The sequence below is a fragment of the Orcinus orca genome, chromosome 6 (assembly GCF_937001465.1).
Source record: "Orcinus orca chromosome 6, mOrcOrc1.1, whole genome shotgun sequence".
In the NCBI taxonomy this organism is placed as follows: Eukaryota; Metazoa; Chordata; class Mammalia; order Artiodactyla; family Delphinidae; genus Orcinus; species Orcinus orca.
In genome coordinates, this window is record NC_064564.1 from 104,203,228 (window position 1) to 104,222,437 (window position 19,210).

At 37.3% G+C, this 19,210-nt stretch overlaps 1 long non-coding RNA gene across 1 annotated transcript in view; it reads left to right on the forward strand.

The window, feature by feature from the left end:
• Positions 1–16,051, forward strand: part of LOC125964675 (uncharacterized) — a 144,914-nt gene extending 128,863 nt beyond the window's left edge. Inside the window, exon 3 of the long non-coding RNA XR_007477913.1 lies at positions 15,748–16,051. This is a non-coding gene — a long non-coding RNA (uncharacterized LOC125964675). The remainder of the gene's footprint in view (positions 1–15,747) is intronic.
• The last annotated feature ends 3,159 nt before the right edge of the window (positions 16,052–19,210 follow it).

Sequence of the window (19,210 nt, forward strand, 5' to 3'; positions counted from 1 at the left end):
CTTATCTCAAGAAGAACACAGTCTAGTGGAAGAATGATGGAAACAAGTTATGATGGAAACGCAGAGGACAGGAACCGAACCCAGACTATTGAGTATTCGAACTGTGGCAAGTCCTGATTAAGATGTACTAAAACTGTAAAATATACATCAAATTTCAAAGACTTAGTCTTGGGAAAGAATATACAATATCTAATTATTATATTGAATCCATGTTAAAATGATAGTATTTTTTGAGATATTGATTTAAATTAAACTACTATTAATTTTGGGGAGAGGGATAAATTGGGAGATTGGGATTGACATAAACACACTACTATATATAAAACAGATAACTAATAATGAGAACCTACTGTACAGCACAGGGAACTCTACTTAATACTCTGTAATGGCCTATATGGGAAAAGAATCTAAAAAAAGAGTGGATATATGTATATGATAACTGATTCACTTTGCTGCACACCTGAAACTAACACAACATTGTAAATCAACTATACTCCAAAAAAATGAAAAAAAAAATTTCACTTGTTTATTTTTACTATTTAAAAGTGGCTACTAGAAAAATTAAACATATGCATCTTGCATTTATGGCTTACATTATTTTTTTCTATTTTTCTGAAGCACAATGTGCTTCATTAGAGGCTTTTAAAAGACAGAATATGTGATCATATTTAGCAATATTTTTCAAAGATGGGTATTTCCTTAATATGATAAATATCCTGCTTAGTGGAGAGAAACACTAAACTCTAAAAACACTTCCATTAAAGTTAGAGACAAAGAACTCACCATCAACAGAAATAACAATGACAACAAAACCCACAGCTATTAGTTAATCTTTTTTTTTTTTTTTTTTTTTTTTGCTGAAGGTGCTAGACAGTTCTGTGGGACAAGAGAAAGAATCACAGATATAAACATTGGGAATGAATATGTAAAAGTATCACTACTGTACATAATATGATGGTATACTTGGAAAACCTAAGAGAATAAAGTGAAAACTTTTACAAATAATCAGATAATTCAATAAAGTGGATGGGAACAATATTAATATACTGAAATCAATAACTTTCACAATACAAATAACACACAGTTAAAACAGAAAATAAAACAGAAGAAAAGACTCAATTTAAAATAGCAATAGGGACTTCCCTGGTGGTGCAGTGGTTAAGAATCCACCTGCCAATGCAGGGGACGTGGGTTCGATCCCTGTCTGGGAGGAGCCCACATGTCGTGGAGCAACTAAGCCTGTGCACCACAACTACTGAGCCTGTGCTCTAGAGCCTGTGAGCCACAACTACTGAGCCCACACACCACAACTACAGAAGCCTGTGCACTTAGAGCCCATGCTCCACAACAGGAGTGGCCACCGCAATGAGAAGCCCATGCACTGCAATGAGGAGTGGCCCCTGCTCACCACAACTGGAGAAAGCCCACGCACAGCAACGAAGACCCAATGCACCCAAAAATAAATAAATAAAATAAAATAAATTAAAAAATAGCAATAAATAATAAAATGGCCAAGATCTATATAAAGGAAAACTGTAAAATATTCTTGAAGACTTGAACAAGTATAAAGACAGACCATGTTCTTGGATAGTAAAACTATATATATATGTTTTTGGTACACGGGCCTCTCACTGTTGTGGCCTCTCCCGTTGCGGAGCACAGTCTTCGGACGCGCAGGCTCAGCAGCCATGGCTCACGGGCCCAGCCGCTCCACGGCATGTGGGATCTTCCCGGACCAGGGCACGAACCTGTGTTTTCTGCATCGGCAGGCGGACTCTCAACCACTGCGCCACCAGGGAAGCCCAACAATATTTTTAATTAAACTTTTATTTTGAAGTAATTGTAGATTCACATATTGTTGTAAGAAATAATGCAGAAAGATTCCAGGTATACTTTATCTAGTTTCCTCCAATGATAACACATTACAAAATTATAGTACAATATCACAAACATGAGATTGACATTAATACAGTCAAGACACAGAACATTTCCATCAGCAAAAGGGACTCTAATGGGGTCTTTTAGAGCAATATTCACTTCCATTCCCCCTCCTTCTATTTCTAACCCCTGGTAACCACCAATCTGTCCTCCATTTCTATACTTTTTTCTTTACAAGAAAGGTATAAAATGAAGTCATAGAGTATATAGACTTTAGGGATGGGATTTTTCACTCAGCATAGTTAGCTAGAGATTTATCAAGAAATCTGTGTATCAATCATTTATTCCTTTTTCTTACTGTGTTGTATTTAAGTTCCACATGTTTTTCTTCATGTGCTATAGTATGCTTAATCATTCACTCATTGATTGGTAACTGGATTGTTTCCATTCTGGAGCTATTATGACTAAAGTTGCCATGAACTTTTGTGTACAGATTTTTGTGTGATCATACATTTTTATTTCTCTGGAATAAATGTCCAGCAATTCAACTGCTGAGTCTTTTCGTAGCTACATATTTAGTTTTTTAAAGAAACTGTCAAAACATGTTCCAGAGTGACAGTACCATGTTACATTCTCACCAGCAATGTATGAGTGACTCAGTTTCTTCACATCCCTACCAGCACCTGATGTCACTATTTTTCATTTTAGTCATTCTTGTAGACACGTAGAGATATTACAGGCTGGTTTTGATTTGTAGTTCTCTTATGGCTAGTGACGTTGAAATGTTTTCATGTGGTTATTCGTCACCTGAGTATTGTATTTGGTAAAAGATCTGTTCATGACTTTTGCCCATTTTCTGAACGGATTTTTTTTCTCTGTTGAGTTATGAGAGTTCTTTATATATTCTAGATACTAGTCCTTTGTTGAATGTGTGGCTTGCAAATATTTTCATTCAGTCTGTAGCTTCTCTTTTCAGCCTTTAACAAGGTCTTTTGCAGAAAAAAGTCTTAAATTCTGATGAAGACCAATTGATAAATTTTTTATTATTTTTTCCTTTTCTTTTTATGGATAGTACTTTTGGAATCTAGCTGAAGAACTTTTCACTTAGCATTAGGTGTTCCATGAATTCCAAAGCTCTTTTCTTAGATGCCTACACATTTGTATAAGAACACTGCTTAGGCTCAGACCTCAAAGATGTTCTCCTATGTTTTTTCCAAAAGATATATAGTTTTATATTTTACATCTAAGTCTGATCTATTTTGAGTTAACTTTATATAAAATGTGTGGTTTAGGTGGAGGTTCTTGTTCTTTTTTTTTTTTTTTTTCCTCCCTGTGGATGTCCGATTACTTCAGCACCATTTGTAGAAAAGGCTATCCTTTCTCCCTTGAATTGCATTTACACCTTTGTGAGAAATCAATTGGCCACATTTGTGTGAATTCAGTTCTCAGTTCTTTATTTTTTTTCATTGATCAATGTGTCTATTTTTCCACCAACATTACACATCTGTGATGACTGGCTATACAGCAAATCTTGAAATCAGGTAGCCTGATTCCTTCAGTTTATTCTTCTTTTTTCAAAATTATTTTAATTATTCTTTTCCCTTTTCAGATATACTTCAAAATAATCTTGTCTATATATACAAAATATCTTGCTGAGACTTTGATAGAAATTATGGTAAACATACGTCAATTTCGAGAAAACTGACATCTTAACTACGCTGAGTCTCCCAATCCCTGAACGTGGTGACTTAGTTATATTTTCTTTGATTTCATTCATTACTGTTTTATAGTTATCAGCATACAAGTCTTATACATGTTTTGTTAGATTTGACCCTAAGTATCTGGGGTGTTTTAGTGATTGTGAATGGTATGGTATTTTTTATTTTGATGTTCATGTATTCATTGCTAGTATAAGAACAACATGGACAATGCATTATTTAGAAGTGTGTTGTTTAGTTTTCAAATGTTTTAAGATAGTCTTATCTTTCTGGTATGATTTATAGTTTTATTTTCTTGTGCAGAGAATGCATTCTATCTCATATCAATTCATTTAAATTTGTTGAGATTTATTTTACATCTGAGATTGTGGTCTACTTTGGTATAATTATCATGGGTATTTGAAAAAAAATTGTGTATTCTGGTGTTGGGTGTAGTGTTCTATAAGTTTCAATTAGATACTCTTTTTGATGGTATTGTTGAATTATTCTATATCCTTGCTTTTTTTTTTTTTTTTTGGTCTGGTTTCCTATCAATTGCTAAGAAATAAGTGTTGCAGTCACCAACTACAGTTGTGGATTTGTGGATTTATCCTTTAATTTCCATCAATTTTTCTTCATATATTTTAAAATTCTGTTGTTTGATGAACATACAGTTAGGGTTGATATGTCTTCTTGGTGGATTGATCCTTCTATCATTATAAGATCTGTCTCTGTTTGGGGTAATTTTCTTTGCTCTGAAGTCTATTTATCTGTTATTAATATAGCTGTTCCTGCATTCTCTTGATTAATGTTTGCATAATGTATATTTTCCCATCATTTTACTTTTAACCTACCTGTATCATTGTATTTGAAGTGAGTTTCTTGTAGACAGCACACAGATAATACCCATTTAAAAATCCAGTCTGTCAATCACTGTCCTTTAATTGGAGTGTTTAGATCATTTAAAATGAATATAATGACTGATAAATGAGGGCTTAAGTCCTCCACTTGCTTTTTTGTTTGTTTTCTATTTACCTCTGTTTTGCATTCTCTTTCATTTTTTCTACCTTCCTGTGGGTAACTTGAACATTTTAGAATTCCATTTTGATTTAGCTATAGTGTTTTTGAGTATGTTTATTTTTTTAGTGGTTGCTTTAGGTATTACTTTTCCATTATTTATTCTTTCAGCACTTGAAAAACATTGTGTCACTTCTGTCTGACCTCCATAGTCTCTGATGAGAACTCTGCTATAATTCAAAGTGCCCCCCCACAACTTCCTCATAGCTAAAGTATTATTATAGATACTTAAATGCATGCAGAAAACAGGGAACATCGGTCACCTTTCATATAGAGAACTGGGCTGCTGGTGAATGGGGTAATATATTGTTTTGTATTTTGAACCATATGTATGTTTTAGCTATTAAAAGGCACGTTTAAGATTCCTCAGCCAAATGTTACCATATGTTAGGATGCCCCCCAAAACTTTTAATCAGGGTAAAATGAGATCTGACAAAAATATTAGAGGAGGAGAGCAGAGTGTGGGTAAAGACAGGGAGTACTATCATTTTGATAGTGAGAGAAATTGAAAAGTGAGAAGTTGAGTGATACTGTGAACTGGTTAAGTATGCAGGCACTTGTGTTAGGCAAACCAAGAAGCATATACACATTTGGTTACTTCCTAGCTAGAGGACCAGGGACTAGTTCCTTAACTTTTCTGAGCTTTAGTTTCCACATGTGTACAGCGGTGATGATAAAACCAGCCTTATGTTGTGAAGAATGACGAAATAATTTGGTATGTGCACACTACATATAGGAGGCTTTCAATATAGGAAAGTTATTATTCATTGTTTTCTTTCTTGTATTTATAACAATACATACACTCATCTAAAAATATTATTTCATGAGAAATAGGATCATATCATAAAACTCTAAAAAACTGTTCTGCAAATTTGGGGCTTAATTTAAATTATTATGAGCACTTTTCCCTGTCAGGGCACGTGATTTTACCTCAATTTTTGAAATGGCTCAGCACTAATCCTCTGTTTGCAAGTACTAGGATTTATGACTTTATTCCACAGACAAGTACTGTTAGGTTTTTTCCCTAATATTCTATTCTTACAAATAAGGCTGAGTGAACGCCTTAGACCCCTATGTTTTGCACTTATTTTGTAGGATTTCTCCTATATTAGGTTATTATTTCTATGTGGTCACAAAGTTTGGTTAACAAATGAATTTTCTCTAAGTCAGCAAAGCTTCTCAGAACTCTTTGCCTTTCATTTCAAGATGGGTCCACTTGAAGGTATTCCTCTGTAGGACTAGAGGATGAAAATCACCAGTGTGACCCCAGTGGAGAGTATCCTGGTCTCTGCAATTTCTCTAATCACTCTCTTCAGCTTGATGGATGCTGAAGGAGGTAGATGCCTGTTGGTTGGGTAATTTCTACAGTTATAATGGTAGATTATTTTTAAGTGAGCAAAACTCAAGCAGCACATTCTGGTAATGAGGTGGGAAGGAGAGTAATGAGTAAAGTTCAGGGTATGAAAACATCATGATAAAGAAAACTGCTTTGGAGCAGAATGACTAGGAGAGTGATTAAGGGGCAATGTTGGGAATGAAATGATCCCAGGCACAGCAGAAAGAGCAAGGAACCACAGAGCTTAGATGGGCTTTGAAAGGTCATCCAGTCCTTTCCCTCCTTATAGGTAGAATTACTATCTGTTAGAGTAGGAAGGTGTCTAGAGACCTATGGATCTGTGCCAATCAATAGGAGTCTGTTCAACCCCACAGACAAAGCCTTGGGGGTTCAAGAAGCCTATGCGCCTTTTATTTGGAAGAGTTTTAAATAAACAAAACAAATCCAACAAACAAAAGCACAGCAGAATAATACTGCAAACAATCCTCTACTCAGCTGCTTAGAATTAACAAATATTTAGATTGTTATTTTGCCTTACACTTAAGAAATAAAACACGGCAGCTAAAATTGAAGACTCAGCCTCTCATAGCTCCCTCTTCTTTTAGTCTGCCAGAATGTTATGTATGTGAGTATGTGTGTGTGTACAGTTAACAAAAATAGCTGTCATACATCCTTCCCTTTCTTGCATGCTCATGGTACCATTCTTATCAAGAAGTAAAGTCTATTTCCCCTCTCCCTGTATCTGGGATTGTGACCTGTATTGACCAATAGAATGCAGCAGAGGTGACATTTTAGGGCTTCTGACCCCTGGCCTTAAGAAGTCTGAAAGCTTCTGAGTCTTCCCTCCACAAAGTCAGCTGTCATGTAAGAAAGCCAACTACCCTGAGATCACTATTTCATGAGGAAACCCAAGCTAGCCACGTGAAAAGGCCGTGTCGAAGAACATTGAGGTTCCAGATATGTGAATGAATTCGTGAACTTCTGGCCTAGACCACTGGTAGCTGAATTCAGCTGAGTGAGTGACCCACCCAAGGCCACATGGAACAAAAGACCCATCCAGTTGAGCCAGGTCAGCCAACAAAATTATGAGGAAAAAAATATGTTATTATTTTAAACCACTAAGTTTTGGGGTAGTTGATTATGCAACAGTAGATAAATAAAATATGCATATATATTTATACCAATAAAATATTAATAGTGTACATAAACAACAGCTGTTTCATCTAATGGGCAAATAAACCTCTATCAAACTGGTCCTCCCATGGATAACAATAAGTAATGGACAAAATATTAAAAAGCAGCTACTTCAAGGCAATGGAGAGGGAGCAGAAGTAGGTGTATCCTGGAGGGGACTTGACACTTGGAGGAAAAATGAGGTCTTCCTTTTCATAGCTTATCTCAGCATGAGGGCAGTCCATAGTCTGCTCCATGCAGAGCAGTTAAAACTCTGATAGAAGGCACACAGCCTTTCTGGCTTCAAAAACAGAAGTTAGAGTTTGGGGCAATCATATTTGCTGGAAAGTGAGGGGCAGATCTTAGAAAGGACAGAGCCAGAGATGGACAGCCCAAATTCTGTTTATAAATTCTTCCCAAATCTCTGTCTGACAGCTTAATCATTCATGCACGGAGCAGAGTTTAAATAAGCTAGCTACGGCTAAAAGAACTGAACTTTGCATTCTGCACCCAACCATGTTATCTTCTATTAAAACAAACAAACAGAACCCCTCACTTTTTCAACAAGTCCAGAAGAATCTGCCATCTCCATACCATAACATTTTCAATATCTAGGAGCTAACCATAAATAACTTGATATATGGAGAAACAAGAGCATGAGACACATCCTCAAGTGTATAATGACTTTGCCAACAGCAGAACCTACCATTTAATGAATGACTCTATGCTTCAGGACATATTCTATGCACTTTTACACATATTATGTAAATCCTCATGGCAGGTCTATTATGTTGATACAATAACCTTATCAGTCAATATGGAATTAAGAAAGCAGAAACCAGTTTAGGTTATTTCAGGCAAAGAGACATCAAACATATAAATATAGAAATCTGAGCTATTTAATAGTTACAAGGACCAGAACCGCACTCCCCCTCCCCCTCAAAGGGCAGTGCTATCCAGACATAAAGAACTGTGAGAAGCCACTACTGTCCTAAGATGCCTCACTAGGTCATCAGCTGCTACTATGGCAAGAGTTGGCCATTGCACAGCTGCTACAAGAGCCTGCTATGGCCACCAATTCCATGGAAGGGAAGTTCCCTTGTCTGCTGCTACCAGTATCACTGTAGGGGTCAATCTTAGTCTGCTGCCACCACTGAGGCTATCAAAAGAAGAATGACCCTTCCTTTCTTTTACCGTATCATCTTGCAGAAGTGCTTTACATTGGTGGAAACTATATTGGAATACTACTGGTAAGGATGTAGAGGAAATGTAGTTTCTAATCTTCTAGGCCTTGTAATACAGGGAAGAACTTAGAAGAGCAGGGAGAGTGTAAATATGAACAGATATTATTCAGCACAATTGTCATTATTATTTACAGAACAGAAACAATTTTAAGCAACTTGCCCAAGATCACACATCTAGGAAGCATTAGAACTCAGAAAGCTTAACTCCAGAGGTAGTGTTTTTAATATGATGGACATTTACCTTGTTTTTAATTATTTAATATTATAAACAAAGTCACAGAGAATATTTTTGTCTTTGGGTCCTCATGCTAATTATCATTTTGATAATGACTTAAAAATAATTTTGCATTCCTTAGATGTTTCTAAATTACAATGTTACAATCAAGACTACCATCTAATTTCAAAACCTGTATTTCTATTTGTTTTTCATAATTATGTCAATGCTAGATTATGATGCCAAGTGGCAGCATTTAACTTTTAATGTGTTGGTAAGCAAGTTTGACAGCATGTAGCTTTCACATCCTAATGTCACAATGACAATATTTGCTCTGCATCTGCCACTGTATTCATTAATCCTTTAACATTTATTATGACAAAATTACTCTTTCTCAGCAATGGGTTGCATTCAAAAGATATTTTCATGGACTATGAAATTAACTTATTGACTTAGTTGATAAATTAAGAATTTAATTTGACATCATGAAAATGATTCAGTGAAGGGGAGTGTCACACTATCTTGAATGTTGCAGGCTAATGAGAAAACTGTACTGCTAAAGACTTCAGAATAAATGATGCATTTGAGAGCCAACTGACCTCATGACAAGCTATAGGGACAAATAGTCCTTGGCAGTTTGAACAAAGAAAAGTGGAGGGAGAATTGAGTCATCAGAAGGCACACAATGATGTTCCTAAAAGAGAACAAAACAAAACATGTGCCTTTGCACTTACTGTTATAATTAAGTTTTGAGCAAAACTGGAACATAGAGCTCTTCTTTATATATATTATTTAATATGAGTTTAGCAATAAATTTGTGAGTAAAAACATTAGGAAGAATTCATGTGTATATAAGTAAATGTATATAAATATACATGCATATACTTATTAACCTATTGTAAGGTATTACTACCAAGGTAGGTTCTGTTATAGTAACTGATAGATTCAAAAATTTTAGTTTTTAATCCAATCAATGTTTACTTCTCACTAACATAACAATCCAAGGTCATAGGTGGCTCAACTTCATATGATAATTCAGTTTTTTTCTATCTTGAAACTCTGCCATTCTCTGAGTCTCACCAACATCATCATTTACATCCAGCAAAAAGAAGGAAATAACTCAGAAGCTTATATAAGTCGGCATGGAAGTGAAACAGACCATTTCCAATCACATGCCTTGGAGATCAAACAGAATGTACAGTCTTATTTGCCTAAAAAAATCAGACAGCGTTTGGGAGTGCCAGAGCAACTGGGAATTAAAAGGGGGGAAATGCTAGAAGTGAGGGAGCCACAGAAAATTAATTCTAAAATCTGATTATTAGCTTCCCTCGAATCCTTGGCTGACTCCTGACATGCATGCCAGAGGCATGAAAATGTAAGTGGTCCACAGGCAAAACAGCACCTGGAATCCTTAGATTTCTGATCAGAGGTTTCAGCAGCTCCCTACCTCATGGAAGGCAGAGTTTTGGGTTTAGGTCAAGTTACATAAGAGGGAATTGGTAAACACCTTGGGCTTATATTAGAAGGATGACACAGAAGAAAATAACAGGTCTCAGATTAAGGAATTTGTTTTAGAACTCAGAAAAAAACTGGAATAGGTCACCTTTCCAAGACCGGAATCTAAACCTCTAAGATCCAGTTGATCTGCTAGTAATTTAACTGTCTGCCAGAACAAAACTCAACACTATACAGAGGAAGATAACAGAATCTAGAATCTTCACTGTTTATTATTCACAATATCTAGTTTACAATAAAAGACAGGTATACCTTGGAGATACTGTGGGTTTACTTCCAGACCACTGAAATAAAGCATGTAACACAATAAAGCAAGTCACACAAACTTTTTGGTTTCCCAGTGCATATAAAAGTTATGTTTATACTATGCTGTAGTCTATAAAGTGTGCAATATCATTTTGTTAAAAAATGCACATACCTTAATAAAAAATATTTTATTGCTGAAAAAATGCTAACCATCTTCTAAGCCTTTGGTGAGTCATAATCTTTTTGCAATAGCAGCATCAAAGATCACTGATCACATATTACTATAATAAATATAATAATAATGGAAAAGCTTGAAATATTGTGAGAATTACCAAAATGTGACACAGAGATACGAAGTGAGCAAATGCTGTAGGAAAAAAAGGCGCTAATAGACTTGCTTGATAGCAGGGTTGCCACAAATCTTCAATATTGTGGCAAAACACAGTAACTGCAAAGCATAAAGCAAAGCACAATAAAATGAGGTATACCTGTAATTATTAGACATATATTAAATATAACAATATGATCTGTAGTCAAAAGAAAAATCATTCAATAGAAACACTGACAATCAAATATTGAAATTAGCAGACAAGGACTTTAAAAAAAGAGAAATATGCTCAAAATCATTAATCATTAGGGAAATGCAAATCAAAACTACAATGAGATATCATCTCACACCAGTCAGAATGGCCATCATCAAAAAATCTAGAAACAATAAATGCTGGAGAGGGTGTGGAGAAAAGGGAACACTCCCGCACTGCTGGTGGGAATGTGAATTGGTACAGCCACTATGGAGAACAGTATGGAGGTTCCTTAAAAAACTACAAATAGAACTACCATATGACCCAGCAATCCCACTACTGGGCATATACCCTGAGAAAACCATAATTCAAAAAGAGTCATGTACCAAAATGTTCATTGCAGCTCTATTTACAATAGCCCGGAGATGGAAACAACCTAAGTGCCCATCATCAGATGAATGGATAAAGAAGATGTGGCACATATATACAATGGAATATTACTCAGCTATAAAAAGAAATGAAATTGAGCTATTTGTAATGAGGTGGAGAGACCTAGAGTCTGTCACACAGAGTGAAGTAAGTCACAAAGAGAAAGACAAATACCGTATGCTAACACATATATATGGAATTTAAGAAAAAAAAAATGTCATGAAGAACCTAGGGATAAGACAGGAATAAAGACACAGACCTACTGGAGAACGGACTTGAGGATATGGGGAGGGGGAAGGGTGAGCTGTGACAAAGCGAGAGAGAGGCATGGACATATATACAGTACCAAACGTAAGGTAGATAGCTAGTGGGAAGCAGCTGCATAGCACAGGGATATCAGCTCGGTGCTTTGTGACCGCCTGGAGGGGTGGGATAGGGAGGGTGGGAGGGAGGAAGATGCAAGAGGGAAGAGATATGGGAACATATGTATATGTATAACTGATTCACTTTGTTATAAAGCAGAAACTAACACACCATTGTAAAGCAATTATACCCCAATAAAAATGTTAAAAAAAGAAAGAGAAATGTGATAAACAATTTTCAGGAAAACTTTAATATAATTAGTGAAAAGTTGTGGAATTTCAGGAAAATATTAAAACTGTGATAATGAACAAAATGAATATTCTAAAACTGAAAAGTAAAAATTTAAACTTGCTACCTGAAGTTAAAAAAAAAAAAATGGGTTTAGCAGTTGATCGAAAAATAACAGAGCCTCAATGACTTTGATAAAATATCAAGTGTTAGGGCTTCCCTGGTGGCACAGTGGTTGAGAGTCTGCCTGCCAATGCAGGGGATGCGGGTTCGTTTCCTGGTCCGGGAAGATCCCACATACCGCAGAGCAGCTGGGCCCGTGAGCCATGGCCGCTGAGCCTGCGCATCTGGAGCCTGTGTTCCACAACGGGAGAGGCCACAACAGTGAGAGGCCTGCGTACCGCAAAAAAAAAAAAAAAAAAAAAAAAAAAATAGGGTGACCATATGTGCGTAGGCTTATCTCTGGGCTTTCTATCCTGTTCCACTTATCTATATTTCTGTCTTTGTACCAGTACCCAATTTTTTGATTACTGTAGCTTTGTAGTATAGTCTGAAGTCAGGGAACCTGATTCCTCCAGCTCCATTTTTCTTTCTCAAGATTGCTTTGGCTATATGGGCTCTTTTGTGTTTCCATACAAATTGTGAAATTTTTGTTCTAGTTCTGTGAAAAATGCCTTTGGTAGTCTGATAGGGATTGCACTGAATCTGTAGATTGCTTTGGATAGTATAGTCATCTTAACAATGTTGATTCTTCCAATCCAAGAACATGGTATATCTCTCCACCTGTTTGTATCATCTTTAATTTCTTTCATCAGTGTCTTATAGTTTTGCATACAGGTGTTTTGTCTCCTAGGTAGGTTTATTCCTAGGTATTTTATTCTTTTTTGTTGCAATGGTAAATAAGAGTGTTTCATTAATTTCTCTTTCAGATTTTTCATCATTAGTGAATAGGAATGCAAGAGATTTCTCTGCATTAGTTTTGTATCCTGCTACTTTACCAAATTCATTGATTAGCTCTAGTAGTTCTGTGCTAGCATCTTTAGGATTCTCTATGTATAGTATCATGTCATCTGCAAACAGTGACAGTTTTACTTCTTCTTTTCCAATTTGTATTCCTTTTATTTCTTTTACTTCTCTGACTGCTGTGGCTAAAAATTCCACAACTATGTAGAATAATAATGGTGAGAGTGGGCAGCCTTGTCTTGTTCCTGATCTTAGTGGAAATGGTTTCAGTTTTTCACAATTGAGAATGACGTTGGCTGTGGGTTTGTGATATATGGCCTTTATTATGTTGAGGTAAGTTCCCTCTATGGCTACTTTCTGGAGGGTTTTTATCACAAATGGGTGTTGAATTTTGTTGAAAGCTTTTTCTGCATTTATTGAGATGATCATATGGTTTTCCATCTTCAGTTTGTTAATATGGTTTATCACATGGATTGATTTGCATTTATTGTAGAATCCTTGCATTCCTGCGATAAACTCCACTTGATTATGGGGTATGATCCTTTTAATGTGCTGTTGGATTCTGTTTGCTACTATTTTATTGAAGATTTTTGCATCTATGTTCATCAGTGATATTGGCCTGTAGTTTTCTTTTTTTGTGACCTCTTTGTCCAGTTGGTTTCAGGGAGATGGTGGCCTTGTAGAATGAGTTTGGGAGCATTCCTCCCTCTGCTATATTTTGGAACAGTTTGAGAAGGATATGTGTTAGTGCTTGTCTAAATGTTTGATAGAATTTGCCTGTGAATCCAACTGGTCCTGGGCTTTTGTTTGCTGGAAGATTTTTAGTCACAGTCTCAATTTCAGTGCTTGTGATTGGTCTGTTCATATTTTCTATTTCTTCCTGGTTCAGTCTTGGAAGGTTGTGCTTTTCTAAGAATTTGTCCATTTCTTCCAGGTTGTCCATTTTATTGCCATATAGTTGCTGGTAGTAATCTCTCATGATCCTTTGTATTTATGCAGTGTCAGTTGTTACTTCTCCTTGTTCATTTCTAATTCTATTGAATTGAGTTTTCTCCCCTTTTTTCTTGATGAATCTGGCTAAATGTTTTATCAATTTTGTTTATCTTCTCAAAGAACCAGATTCTAGTTTTATTGATCTTTGGTATCGTTTCCTTCATTTCTTTTTCATTTATTTCTGCTCTGATCTTTATGATTTCTTTCCTTCGCTAACTTTGGGTTTTTTGTTCTTCTTTCTCTAACTGCTTTAGGTGTAAGGTCAGGTTCTTAATTGGAGATGTTCCTTGTTTCTAGAGGTAGGATATTATTGCTATAAACTTCCCTCTTAGAACTGCTTTTGCTGCATCCCGTAGGTTTTGGGTTGTTGCATTTTCATTGTCATTTGTTTCTAGGTGTTTTTTGATTTCCTCTTTGATTTCTTCAGTGATTTCTTGGTTATTTAGTAGTGTATTGTTTAGCCTCCATGTGTTTGTATTTTTTACAGATTTTTTCCTGTAATTGATATCTAGTTTTATAGCATTGTGGTCGGAAAATATACTTGATATGATTTCAATTTTCTTAAATTTACCGAGGCTTGATTTGTGACCCAAGATATGATCCATCCGGGAGAATGTTCCATGAGTACTTGAGAAGAAAGTGTATTCTGTTATTTTTGGATGGAATGTCCTATAAGGATCAATTAAGTCCATCTTGTTTAATGTTTCATTTAAAGCTGGTGTTTCCTTATTTATTTCCATTTTGGATGCTCTGTCCATTGATGAAAGTGGGGTGTTAAAGTCCCCTACTATTATTGTGTTACTGTTGATTTCCCCTTTTATGGCTGTTAGCATTTGCCTTATGTATTGAGGTGCTCCTGTGTTGGGTCCATAAATATTTACAATTTTTATATTTTCTTCTTGGATTGATCCCTTGATCATTCTGTAGTTTTCTTCTTTGTTTCTTGTAATAGTCTTTATTTTAAAGTCTATTTTGTCTGATATGAGAATTGCTACTCCAGCTTTCTTTTGATTTCCATTTGCATGGAATACCTTTTTCCATCCCCTCACTTTCAGTCTGTATGTGCCCCCAGGTCTGAAGTGGGTCTCTCGTAGACAGCATATATACGGGTCTTGTTTTTGTATCCTTTCAGCCAGTCTATGTCTTTTGGTTAGGGCATTTAATCCATTTACATTTAAGGTAGTCATCGATATGTATGTTCCTATTACTATTTTCTTAATTGTTTTTGGCTTGGTATTGTAGGTCTTTTCCTTCTCTTGTATTTCCTGCCTAGAGAAGTTCCTCTAGCATTTGTTGTAAAACTGATTCGGTGGTGCTGAATTCTCTTAGGTTTTGCTTGACTGTAAAGGTTTTAATTTCTCTGTCGAATCTGAATGAGATCCTTGCTGGGTAGAGTAAACTTGGTTGTAGGCTTTTCCCTTCCATCACTTTAAATATGTCCTGCCACTCCCTTCTGGTTTGCAGAGTTTCGGTCACAAGATCAGCTGTTAACCTTATGGGTATTCCCTTGTATGTTATTTGTCGCTTTTCCCTTGCTGCTTTTAATATTTTTTTCTTTGTGTTTAATTTTTGATAATTTGATATGTGTCTTGGTGTGTTTCTCTTTGGATTTATCCTGTATGGGATTCTCTGTGCTTCCTGGACTTGATTGACTATTTCCTTTCCCATATTAGGGAAGTTTTCAACTATAATCTCTTCATATATTTTCTCAGTCTCTTTTATTTTTCTCTTCTTCTTCTTGGACCCCTATAATTCGAATGTTGGTGTGGTTAATGTTGTCCCAGAGGTCTCTGAGACTGTCCTCAATTTTTTTCATTCTTTTTTCTTTATTCTGCTCTGCAGTAGTTATTTCCACTAGTTTATCTTCCAGGTCACTTATCCGTTCTTCTGCCTCAGTTATTCTGCTATTGATTCCTTCTAGAGAATTTTTAATTTCATCTATTGTGTTGTTCATCATTGTTTGTTTGCTCTTTAGTTTTGCTAGGTCCTTGTTAGACATTTCTTGTATTTTCTCTATTCTATTTCCAAGATTTTGGATCATCTTTACTATCATTATTCTGAATTCTTTTTCAGGTAGACTGCCTATTTTATCTTCATTTGTTTGGTCTAGTGGGGTTTTACCTTGCTCCTTCATCTGCTGCATATTTCTCTGTCTTCTCATTTTGCTTAACTTACCGTGTTTGGGGTCTCCTTTTCACAGGCTGCAAGTCCATAATTCCCAATGTTTTTGGTGTCTGCCCCCAGTGGGTAATTTGGTTCAGTGGGTTGTGCAGGCTTCCTGGTGGAGGGGACTGGTGCCTTTGTTCTGGTGGATGAGGCTGGATCTCGTCTTTCTGGTGGGCATGACTGCATCTGGTGGTGTGTTTTGGGGTGTCTGTGAACTTATTATGATTTTAGGCAGCCTCTTTGCTAATGGATGGGGTTGTGTTCTTGTCTTGCTAGCTGTTTGGCATAGGGTGTCCAGCATTGTAGTTTGCTGGTCATTGAGTGGAGCTGAGTCTTAGCGTTGAGATTGAGATCTCTGGGAGAGCTTTCACTGTTTGATATTACATTGGGCCAGGAGGTCTCTGGTGGACCAATGTCCTGAACTCAGCTCTCCCACCTCAGAGGCTCAGTCCTGACACCTGGCCGGAACACTAAGACCGTGTCAGCCACATGGCTCATAAGAAAAGGGAGAAAACAAAAGGAAGAAAAAAATAAAATAAAATAATTAAAATAAAAAATAACCAAAATATTATTTTAAAAAAATATTTAAAAAGTAAGAAAAAAGAACGAGGAGAGTGATCAAACCAAAGAACAAATCCACCAATGATAAGAAGCGCTAAAGTCTATACTAAAAAAACCAACCAAACAAACAAAAAAACGGACAGACAGAACCCTAGGACAAATGTTGAAAGCAAAGCTATACAGACAAAATCACACAAACAAGCATACACATACACACTCATAAAAAGAGAAAAAGGAAAAAAAAAATATATATATATAAAGGAAGAGAGCAACCAAATCAATAAACAAATCTACCAGTGATAATAAGCTCTAAATACTAAACTAAGATAAACATAAAACTGGAAACAAACTAGATGCAGAAAGCAAACCGCAAGTCTACATACAGTTCCTCCCAAATTCCAGAACCTCAATTTTGGGATGATTCGTGTCTATTCAGGTATTCCAAAGATGCAGGGTACATCAAGTTGATTGTGGAGATTTAATCCTCTGCTCCTGAGGCTGCTGGGAGAGATTTCCCTTTCTCTTCTTTGTTCGCACAGCTCCCAGGGTTTCAGCTTTGGATTTGGCCCTGCCTCCACATGTAGGTCACCTAAGGGTTGCTGTTCCCCACCCAGACAGGATGGGGTTAAAGTAGCAGCTGATTAGGGGGCTCTGACTCACTGAGGCCAGGGGAGGGAGGGGCACAGAATGCAGGGCGGTGACAGAGGCCAGCGTGACATTGCAGCAGCCTGAGGCGTGACGTGTGTTCTCCCGGGGAAGATGTCCCTGGATCACGGGACCCTGGAAGTGGTGGGCTGCACAGGCTCCCAGGAGGGGAGGTGTGGTTAGTGACCTGTGCTTGCATACAGGCTTCTTGGTGGCTGCAGCAGTACCCTTAGCGTCTCATGCCCGTCTCTGGTGTCTCTGCTGATAGCTGCGGCTCACACGTCTCTGGAGCTCATTTAGGCAGTGCTCTGAATCCCCTCTCCTCACGTACCACGAAACAATGGTCTCTTGCCTCTTAGGCAGGTCCAGACTTTTTCCTGGAATCCCTCCCGTCTAGCTGTGGCACACTAGCCCCTTGAGGCTGTTTTCACGTAGCCAACCCCAGTCCTATCCCTAGTATCTGACCTCCGAAGCAGGAGCCTCAGCTCCCAGCCCCCACCTGCCCCGGCGGGTGAGCAGACAAGCCTTTCAGGCTGGTGAGTGCTGGTCGGCACCAATCCTCTGTGCGGGAATCTCTCCGCTTTGCCCTCTGCACCCCTATTGCTGTACTCTCCTCCGTGGCTCCGAAGCTTCCCCCCCCGCCCACCCTCCATCTCCACCAGTGAAGGGGCTTCCCAGTCTGTGGAAACTTTTCCTCCTTCACAGCTCCCTCCCAGAGGTGCAGGTCCCATCCCTATTCTTTTGTCTCTATTTTCTCTTTTGCCCCACACAGGTACATGGGGAGTTTCTTGCCTTTTGGGAAGTCTGAGGTCTTCTGCCAGCATTCAGTAGGTGTTCTGTCGGAATTGTTCCATGTGTTGTCGATGTATTTTTGATGTATTTGTGGGGAGGAAGGTGATCTCCACATCTTACTCCTCTGCCATCTTGAAGGTCCCCCCCTGTATCTTCTTAATAAGAAATTTCAAATACATTGACAAATCTATAGGGAGAAATAGGACCAAAGCTATATTTTCTACCCCTGCAAAGGTGTTAAAACTATAGCCTTTATCCCAAAGAGCAAATGTTTGGACCAAATATTACTTAAGTTCTCTTTGGCATTCCCTTAGAGTACTTATGACTGTTTGTTTCTGGAATTTAGGAATATACTTTTAATTTTAGCTTATTTTCTCTATTGAGTTAGTTTTGTCTTTATTTCCTGTTAAAAATAATTGTGCATTTCTAGGTATTACAGACAAAAGGGGGGCAGTGTGCATTTGTTCAGACTGCCAGTATGCCTGAACTAAAAATCACAGACCAACACAAATCTTATATGATGCATTGTGACAGCTTCTAAAGGGTGGAGAGCAAAACTAGAGTCTGCAAGCAGGTGAAAGTAGGTAAGAAAAATGACTACTATGTAGTGAGCCCACACTATCACCAAGGCTCATGCTGAATACTTTACATACATCACATACCTAATTCTTGCAATATCCTATAAGGTAAGTATCATTTTGCTAGTTTTAGATTTGAGGATACTGCCTGAGATCACATAGCTTATAGACAGTAGATATGAGCTACAGATTCTGTTTCCCATGACTCTGAAGTCTGTATCTCTATATCACCAAACCAACCTCTACCAGTGATGAGTAAATAAGACCTATGCTAAGGATGATGGAGGAAAAACAATGCATCTGTGACATAGCACAACTGTGACATGCAAGTCTGGTCATTAAAATGACTGAGGGAGTCAAGGAAAAGAAACTGGACAAGGCAGAGGAAAGAGGAAAAAGGAGTTAAACATCTTTTCAGAATAAAACCTTGGTGCTACATTGTAGCCTGGCTCTCACCCACTCCCTGGGTTGCCTTAGACAAGACTCTCTCCCTTTCTGACACTCGATTTTCTCATCCATAAAATGAGAGAAGTAGAGGGACAGATTTTGAAGGTGGCATCCAGGTCAAAATTTCCATCCTTCTCAGACCGG